Source organism: Mesocricetus auratus, unplaced genomic scaffold (assembly GCF_017639785.1).
Source record: "Mesocricetus auratus isolate SY011 unplaced genomic scaffold, BCM_Maur_2.0 Super-Scaffold_100010, whole genome shotgun sequence".
Taxonomy (NCBI): Eukaryota; Metazoa; Chordata; class Mammalia; order Rodentia; family Cricetidae; genus Mesocricetus; species Mesocricetus auratus.
In genome coordinates this window covers 77,328,677-77,338,637 of record NW_024429194.1, presented here as the reverse complement: position 1 = coordinate 77,338,637, position 9,961 = coordinate 77,328,677, and the positions used below count along the sequence as shown (strand labels likewise).

Genomic DNA, 9,961 nt, shown 5'->3' with positions numbered 1-9,961 from the left:
TCACCTGTCCTTGCCATGGAAAGAACCCACACACACACACTTCATTGGCCTAGACACCAATGTGGACACTCTGCCATAGTATTCAGTGTCTCTCATCCAGTGTCCTGTGTCAGAATTGGGGAAATAACTATGAATGGGTTAAGACACCCCCTACACATGCTGTGGGATAAACCTGAGACAAATCTCAGTTGGTTGGCTGACTCCCTCAAGCCTTGCTGTGGCCAGAAGCCTCAGTGACAGTTACAGATCTATAATCTGTGAGTTCATATGCAGGAGCTAGCCGTTCCCCAACCCACAGTGACTTTGCAGGAAGTCCATCGACCTTTCAGGGTGAGGCCAGGAGAAGTAGCAACTAAACATTGGTAATGTCACTGGTCCCTCCTTCCTCAAGGGAATACAGCCATCTCTTCACTCAAGGGATTCTGTGACTATTAATTGGCTTAGTTCTGGAAACTGATTGGAGACCTGGCACTCTCTGACCTGCTGCTAAAACTTGGGCTCATCCTCAATTGACCTTGAGAGGTTTTGATTATGTAGATAAAAGAGGATTTAATGGGTTTCTTACCAACTGTGGTTCTACACACACCACAATGAACTCCCAATGCCCCAGGCTGGTGTGCGTCAGTGAGACTGTTCGGCTTGCTGATTCAAGAGCCACACATTCTCTGTCTTAATCGTTACAAGAAAGGTAATGTGCTATATTATGATTCTGAGATTTACTTTTCCCCTCAACATCCCATCGTGAGACCTATTCTTGCTGAGGCGCACACTTGCGGCTGAGTCATTTAAACGACTGTAAGCTTTTCCATTGCGTTATTATGTCCCAGTTCATTTGTTGCTTCCCCCACTGGTAGGCACATTGCTTTCCCCATAGGTTTGCTGCAGTCATCAGAGCTGTGTGAATGTTCTCTTGGCTCCACAGGCATGAGTAGCATCCCCAGCAGGGTCGGTGTGGAAAAGGAAGGAGCCAGGTCTCTCTCCTTCTCTCTGCCTCTGTCTCTGTCTCTGTGTCTCTGTGTCTGTCTCTGTGTGTGTGTCTCTCTCTCTGTGTCTCTGTCTCTGTCTCTGTCTCTCTCTCTCTCTCACACACACACACACACACACACACACACACACACACACACACCCTCAACTCTGCTACATACTATCCAATCACAAAAACAAAGGCAAGACTGTACCAAACCACCCTCCTCCCACTGGCAGCCACTCCCCATACCCTCTTGGCATTTGCTGTGGCTTATTTACTTTTTATGAGTTTGGCTGATGTGTGTAAATTCCTCTCATTATCTTAAGAATGGGGAAAATTGAATTCTTCTCATATGTTTGTTAGGCATTTGAGCGCCTCTCTTCTGGACTGAATGTTTATGCAATTTGCACATCGTATTTTCCATTTTATTATTGACTCACAAGAATCATTTGTATATTCTAGATAAAAATCTCCCTTGGTTTTATTAGACAAAATATTCTTTGCTGCCTCCTTTAAGGTGGGTCTGCCGTGTAGAGGTTTTAATTTTGATGCTGAGAGGTGCGCCATCCATCTCTTCACATCTTATTCTCTTGAGTCTTATTTAAGAAATAAGAGCATGAATAAGAATTAAAAGACATTTTCCTCTCAGATTTTAAAGTTTTGCTTTTAACATTTAGATCCTTGTGCCATCTGGAATCTATCTCTGTGTATGGCTTGCAAAAGGGATAAAGTTTTATTTTCCCATATGGCTAGCCAGTTGTCCCTGCCTTGCTTGCTGACTGGCCCATCCTGTCCTTCCTCACTGGTAAGAAAAGTCTTTGTTTTGAGTCAAGAAATCAGTTTTGTTTGCAAATGTTTAAGGACCCTCTCTCTCTTGGTCCTCTTCCAGGAGGAAAATTGAAAAGCGCTTCAATACTTTGTTATGTGTGTATCTCAGGTGTGGGCAGGCATTCTCTGTCCAGAGCATGCCTTATTTTGTTTGGTTTTATTTCTTCTTTTTCCTTCTCTCTATAAAGGAAACACTTCTCTGAGCTTTGGGTGCAGTTCAATGGTAGAGCACTTACCCAGCACTGGTGAGGCACTGGGTTCTAGCTTTAATACCATAAATAAGTAGAATCAAGCAACTAAATTTCAAAACAAGGCATCTCCCCTTTCTGAGGATGAACTGCAACTCCCAGAGTGTCCAGAGGCACCCACTGCCAAGTGCACATTTCTGATACCTGGCCCTTCATTTGGCTCCTTCCTGACTCTGCCAGAGTTACCCAGTGGGTGGCCTGTCTTCGTCTTGAAATCAACACCCATGGTGGCAACAGAAGGTGGAAGGAATGGCTAGGTAATTGGCTACATTCAGACACGTTACCAGGGCCTCTCTTGTGGAGACAGAGTTGGAGGTTAGGAAGAGACAGCCACCAACAGAAGTAACAGTAGAGTTAGATTGACTGCCCCTCACCAGCACCATAACCAGGCCATCTGAGTGCTCTACCAGTGCTGCCTGGCTCCTCACAACAATCTTTGTAATCAAGGGGGCTGCTAACCCTCTCACTCTTGAGATAAGAAAACTCCATATCAGTGGTTTGAGCAGTTTGCCTCAGATGGTGAAACTGGGTCCAAGCCCAGGCTGAGAACTGTTGTCCCTGACCACCAAAGCACAGTGTCCTGTGCTGACTGTGTGACTGTAGATGTATGTCCACCAAATTTATGTTTGCATAAACCTATTCCTATTTTCTTAGGAGAACCCTATATTAGCATGTTTAGTATGCTAAATGATCCAAAAAGACATCCAAACATGCCCCTTTCCCCAGTCAGAACCCAACAACATGGCAAAAACTCCCCCAAGTCTCCCCTATCCTACCTTGCCAGCCATTCCTATCTCTGAATACATACACAGTCCTAAGGCACCCTGTAAACATACTGGATTTGCACTTGCTTTTCCAATTCATAAATAAGTTTTGGGGCTATCTCAATTCTATATATTCCTAATAGTTCAATGTATTACAGCTTACTCATTCCAGAGCATGGCATATTTAGATTGGTTGTAGGTACCTGTAATCATTTAAACATTCAAAACAATTTATAATGTGTAGTTTCTCTCTCTCTCTCTCTCTCTCTCTCTCTCTCTCTCTCTCTCTGTGTGTGTGTGTGTGTATGTGTTTGCATGCTTGCATGTTTGTGTGTAGTCTAGCAATTCATTATGGAAAGGCTGGGAAAAACTGCAAATACATCTCACAATATGAGAGATGATATGTATCTAGTTATTCTGCAAAGATATTTTGGGAAGTCACACAGCTGTAGACACTGTGTTTCTGTGATTGGTCACATGATTGAGACAGAGAATCACCAACCTGGAATGCATTTTCCTGTGACTTTGTTTGTTTGAACACATCATATTATATTTATGAACCTGTATGCTCCTTTTGGTGTCATCTATTTTCTTGTGCTCTTTGTTTCATTGTATTTCTACCTTTTTCAGTGGGAAAACTATTGGCAATTTCAGTGTGTTAATGGGAGGAGTTGTTGGCAACACTAATATTTTATACAGTTTTATCATGACTGTATTTTGAAGCCAGGTGATTGGGATGTATCTGTAATATCTATACTTGGGAGGATGAGGCAGGAAGGTTAGCAGTTGAAAGACAACCTGGCTTCTGAAATCCAAATCATCACTGGTTCCTGGAGAGCCCTACGAAGTCACGTCTGGCTCTTTTTCACAAGCTGTGTTCATCTGTGGATATTCCAGCACAGAGAGCTTCATGTGTACCTCACAAAGTGAATATAATTTTAGCTTCGTGTGCGTGGGGGGCAGCGTGTTTGGTTACAATCCTAAAGAAAGAGAGTTTCTGACAATTTAAGCTATTTCTACAATTGCTTAGAAAGTTCAAGCAAATCCTATGGAAAATTTTCCTGCAGGAGTGGCTAATGGCTAGCTTTCCAGTTCTGTGTATGGAAATTGGTCTGTTCAGAATTATCTGTAGTAAACTCTCTCTCTCTCTCTTTCTCTCTCTCTCTCTCTCTCTCTCTCTCTCTCTCTCTCTTGTGTGTGTGTGTGTGTGTGTGTGTGTATACATCAGCCTTTTCTGTCTGTGGGCCACGCACCCAAGAAATCATCCATCTACACATCATAAAGTCTAAAAGAAATAAATAAATAAGCGTATACACTGAACATAGATTTCTTCCCGTCACCCTCTCTAAACATGAAATGAGTCTTTCTAGAGCAGTGGTTCTCAACCTTCCTAATGCTACAACCCTTTAATACAGTTCCTCATGTAGTGATGACCCCCAACCATAAAATCATTTTCATTGCTACTTCATAAATGTAATTTTGCTACTGTTATATAATCATAAATATCTGATCTGCAGATGGTCTTAGGTGACTCCAGTGAAAGGGTCCTTCGACCCCCACCAAAGGGGTCCAGAGCCACAGGTTGAGAACCAGCAGGCGGAGATGGGTAAATTCTAGAGGATTTACACCATACCAGGTCTAACCAGCAGGCGGAGATGGGTTTGTGGATTATACGCAAACGCCTCACCTCACCTTTCACCTGAGTATCTGCAGATTGTGGTAATTCCCTTTGAAAGTCCTTGGTGACCATGATGAAAATAAGTTGACTGAAATTGTGATCATTCTTTTTCTTTCTCCACTATATTTAATTGGCCTGTGTGTAGTCTCTATGGCATCAGCCCACTGTCTTGCCTACTGTTGTTTTGTGATAAGTTTGAAGAATGGAGACCATGGTCTCTCAGTCCCTGGACACATTTAAGCAGCCTGGGTGGCTCGCACGCTGAAGTCCAGGGTCAGCTTTTTTCGGAAAGCTGCTCCCAGTGGCTTCTGTCCTGCCTAAGGTCTTGCCTTTCTTTTTGCCAGCTCTATTGCTCATTGATGCCATTACAAACACAGGTGCTTTCCACGCTTCAGTTTTGAATTGTTTACTAGTGGTATGAGACTAAGTTCTTGCAAAATAGCAGAGCTCTGCTCAATATCAGCTGAGACACTTTGTAAACCTGTGATGGGTTTCTAGCAGAGTCCTTGGGATCAGCGCTATAAAGACCTGGTCTACCAAACAGGTGGTTTCACTTTTCCTCTCAACCACATCCCATAATTTTTGAATCCTCACCTAATTTCTCTAGATGGATCTTCCATTACGGTCCGAAGTGAAGTCCCCAAGGTGGATCTTTTCTCACTCCATTTTTTGTGAGGAAATCATTTGTTCTTTGGACATGATGAAGCATGTGGCTTTTCACAGTAGTCTAACATCGGGTTTGCATTCTTGAATTTTGGGTTCTGAGAGATGGTTTTGCCCAATAAGCAATTCCTGGTGGGTGCGCTGTTCTTCAGCTCCTTCTCTTGCTGCCACACCGCCTCCAACTCCAGTTCTGGTGAGACATTGCTGGGGTGATGGGGAAAGAAGCAAGGACAGACATGCAGACGTGCATATGGAAGGCTGGGTGGAGCGGGGCATTAATGGGCATTTATGCTAAAGCAAAATGCCAGAAAGCAGCCCCACTGAGAGCAGGTTCAGTGCACTCCCGGTGCTCAGTAGAGCAGCTCTGGAGTCAAGCTTGACCTGGGTGTGGTTCCCAGATGCCCCTCCTCGACTGCTTTCTAGCAGGACTTGCCTAGAAGTGTCCCTTAGCTCCTGCTCTCCTCTCTCATTATTTGCTACCCTCACCCAATAGCAGCGCAGGCTGGCAGCCTTCACTCCCTTCTCTTGCAAGTGTGAAAGACAAAGGTCAGTCAGTCAGTCCCAGCAGGCATATGTACTCTAATGTCCTCGCAGGATTATACAAGGAAACAAGTTCCCAGGGAGAAATGAGTGAATATGTAAAACCATCCATGCAGGCAAAGGCAGACTCTTTAGCCAGCAACAATGAGAAACCCCACCATTTACAACAGCACAAAAAATACTGCACTAAGTAAAAAAGGAGATGCAGAGAGGCAACATCTCTGAGGTCTCACTGACAGGTGGCGTTGAAGAGACAAAACCCAAGGAACAGAATAGAGAGTAGTCTCCAGCAGATGGACTTGATGGAATGGATGGAATGAGGAGATCCAGGTCAATAAATCCCAGGTTTCTGGTAGGCACAGCTGGTAAAGCTATAACACTGGTGCCTTTTCGTTATAAAACATTCTGACCAAAAGCAGATTAACAAGAAAAGGGCTTATTTGGCTTATACCTCCAGGTCCTAGTCCATCACTAAGGGAAGTCAGGACAGGCACCCAAACAGGAGCGTGAAGCAGAAACCCGGAAGAAGACTGCTTGCTGGCTTGCTCACAGGCTCATGCTCAGCTTGTTGTTTTATACAGCACAGGCCCACCTATTTAGGGAATGGTGCCACCCACAGTGTGCTGGGTTCTCTCACATCAATTAACAATCAAGATAATCCCTCTAGACTTTTCCACAGCCCAATCAATCTGATCAGGGCCATTCCTTAACTGTCACTCCCTTCTTAGGTTATGCTAGGTTATATCTAACTGACAGTTAAACCTAACTAGGACAAACACAACCACATAGCACCGTGAGTGCAGCTAATATGCTGTGCTGTACACTGGAGAAGATTCTAGGTAGGGTAGATTTCAAATAAGACAAAGGTAATTGTGAGAAGATGGATTGATCAGTCTATTCAAATTCAGCAAACCCCCTCTTGTGTATGAAATCAACCATCATGCTGCACCCTTACATGCATGCAATTTTATTAAAAATAAAAGTACAAATACCAACCACTCGTAAGCTGAAGGACTCTGCATTGTGGCTCAGTTTTTGTTGGCCAGGCTTTCTTTAGGAAACTATGAAGTCACATATGTACTGCTGCTGGTGGGTTCCTGGGCAGGAATCCACCATCCCACTGAGACTGTACCCTGATTGTGTGGCTTATGGTCCTTATGCATGCCAGGATTCCTGCCCCCAGGGCTTCCTGGGGTCTCAGGAGTGGGTGAATAGCTGTGCATCAATCCTGGTCAGATGATGACCTCTTCCCCAAGCCTTTTGTGATTTCTGCCCCTCCTCTGGGGTCTGGAGCAGTTGGCTGCCCCATATTTTGCCTGTTTTGTGTTCATGTGACATCACCACTCCCTTTTGGGCTTGTGGAAGTTGTGAAGGAGGTGGCAACTGGGAACTTCAGGGGGTTCTTCTTAACTCTGGGCCCTGCAGTGGGTAGTGGGCCTTTTAGTAATCTAGGAGGTGCTGCGACAATGTGCATTCCCTGTTACGGGATTCCCACCTGGGACCTGTTGCCATTCCAATACAAAGTATTCATTTCAGTATCATATTCCCCTTTTTCTCTTAAAAAGAGAGATTGGCTGTGATGATTAACCATTTATGACCAACAGCATATAAATGAAAACAAATATTTATAAAGAATATTTTGGAATGTGGACACTGTTCTCTCCAAACTGCTTCCTTCTGTTTGGGGGCTGTGTCTTGGGTATCCTAAGAAGACCCAGAAATCCTGACTATAGTGGTTTGCAAGGCTGCCTTGTCCCAGCTGTTCTGAATGTTGGATCACCTGGGCCACTGCCTCAGGGAGTCTTGCTTCATCAAACCATATTAGTCTGGAAGGAATCTACAGCTCTTCATTTTCTGTGGAAACACAAATAAAATCTCTTTTCCAAACTAACATATCCTTATACTTAAATTTTGAAGTCAAGGCATTTTTAAAATATGTAAGTTGGATTAATCCAACAGCATTTCTTTTAGCAGTTGTTACTATTTCCTCAGCAGCCAAACAATTCATACACAACACAATAGCATACAGTATCCAGACTCTCTGTGTATTTTCCATCTTTACGTGGCTTATTTATTTATTATTACTCTATTTCTTTTATCTTTTCATTTTTTGAGACAAAGTTTCTCTGTGTAACTTTGGCTGTAATTGAACTCACTATGTACACCAGGCTGGCCTTGAAATCACAGAGATCTGCTTACCTCTGCCTCTCAAGTTCTGAGGCGTGTACCACCACACCCAGCTACTCTATTTCTTCTCTATTTCTTTTTAAAAAAACTTTCTCGGTACTTTTTCTTTTCTATACCAATCCTACATATTTTTTAAATACAGTATAAACCTTTACAAGGTTTTTTTTTTTCATCTGTCACTATTGTAAATCCTTACCTTTTTCTGGTCTTTCATCTGCTAAAACCACTGCAGCTGTTTTATCCACTGGCTTTCCAACATGGTAGGTGTAAGTTCACTGCCAGCACTGGGAGCTGTGCTTATCACCGTAGTCTATGCCGCCATCAAGCATCGTGCTTCCAGCTTGGAGATATGGTCACTGCCACTGCCAGCTGCTCGCACACACCATTCAATTGCTAGCAGGGCCTCTTAAAAGAGCCCTGGGTTGTTTGTTTGTTTGTTTTTGCCACTTATGCCGAGTCAGGAAAGCTCCTTTAAAGGAGTCACTCAAGTCTTTGCTTGTCTCTAACAAAACAGAGTCCACCCGAGAAAAATGCTGCTACTAAGAAGCCGTGCTTGTCTCTGTTTTTTATTTCTAAAATGCTTTTAAAGATTTTGTCAAGTTTTAAGTGGAAATTCTTGTCCTACATTGCTGGCGCCATTTTGTTACGGGATTCCTGCCTGGGTCTTGTTGCCACTTCAGAGTCCCCAAATAACACACAGAGACTCTATTAGTTACAATGCTGCTGGCCAATATCTAGGGCTTCTTATTGGCTAGATCTGTCTTAAGTATTAACCCATAACTACTAATATATATTTCTATAAGTTCTTACCAAGAGCACCAGACTCATGGGTACTCTCCTCCCAGGATCACATGGTGACTTCTCTTTACTACATTTCCCAGAATCCTCCTCGACTCCTAGTCCCACCTATCTTGCTTCCCTATTGGCCAACAGTGCTTTATTCATCAACCAATAAGACAAACATACACACAGAATATTCCCCATCACTTCCCGGACCTGACACCTCTCCAGGCACAGTCTCACACATAGCGAAGTGTGAGAAACCCTGACATTTAATGACACTCACATATGAGATATTTGTTGTCAACTTGGCACGGCATTAGCTGCTGTTTGTCACATGCCCCTCAAACCAGTGGACTCTCCTTCCATTTAGTAGTCACTGAAATGGTCACCTAACCCACTGCAGCTTAGCCAGAATTCAGATGTCATCTCTCCTGTCCAAAGACTGTAGTCACTACCCCTGATGATGGATAACCCCAGGGGCATCAGGCATCCTAAGCCCCTCTGTGCTGAGGCTGGTTGGGAGAAGCGAGGAGGCCTCCCTTGGGTATCTGCAGAGTGCCTGACTCTGCCAGTCTGGAGTGGGAGCAGCCACCACCATGCCTTGGGTAGCCAGGCATAACTTGGTCTTGTCAACAGAATTCTGGCCTTAGCTTAGGTGACCAAGAAAAGTAACAGGTTCAAAATGAGGGTGTGGTCAGGGCCTGGGTGTGGGAAGCCAGCAGGAGAATGTCCGTGGGAGACTGAGGGGAGCTCAGTGAGCTGACACCCTAAGTTCCAGTTTCATGGGACTGCACCTTTAACACTGCCTAGGGGACTGTGAAGCCTGTGGTAGACTATAAAACACCACCCCCCAAGTTACCCAGGTCCTGAGCCTCAGAAGCACAAATGTGACCTTAAATGACACTGAAAACTGTGCAAGTGTGAGTGGACTCAGGGTATCAAGCTGGCAGTGATTATGGTTAGTCTGGTAATGTGAATTCTAAGTGTATTTGCATCCAGCAGAGAGAGAGAGAAAGCTACATTAGATATAGGGAGTGTCCATGTGATGAGAAAGACACTGATGGCAGATGTGGCCCAAGCCCAGAACTCCAGGAGTTCCCAGAGACTGGACCAGTAGAATGGGCCCTCTGCCTCCAGAGAACCAGCCCACAAGACTCGCCTGGGAATTCCATCCTCTGGGAAAGTGTGTGGGTGGGTTAGCTGCCACAATAGCAATGAGAAAGCTAAGGGACAATGACCTGCCTCCTAGGCTACTGGGAGTCTTCCAGACTGCCCATATGCCCTACCTCTCTTTTGTATCTCT

General features: G+C 44.3%; 1 long non-coding RNA gene across 1 annotated transcript; it reads right to left on the bottom strand.

The window, feature by feature from the left end:
- Positions 1-1,423: 1,423 nt before the first annotated feature.
- LOC110340377 lies at positions 1,424-5,341 on the bottom strand. The gene is made up of 2 exons (XR_002382170.2): positions 5,080-5,341; positions 1,424-1,563 (listed from the first exon to the last, which is right to left on the bottom strand). It is a non-coding gene; the product is annotated as an uncharacterized LOC110340377 (long non-coding RNA).
- Positions 5,342-9,961: the final 4,620 nt, after the last annotated feature.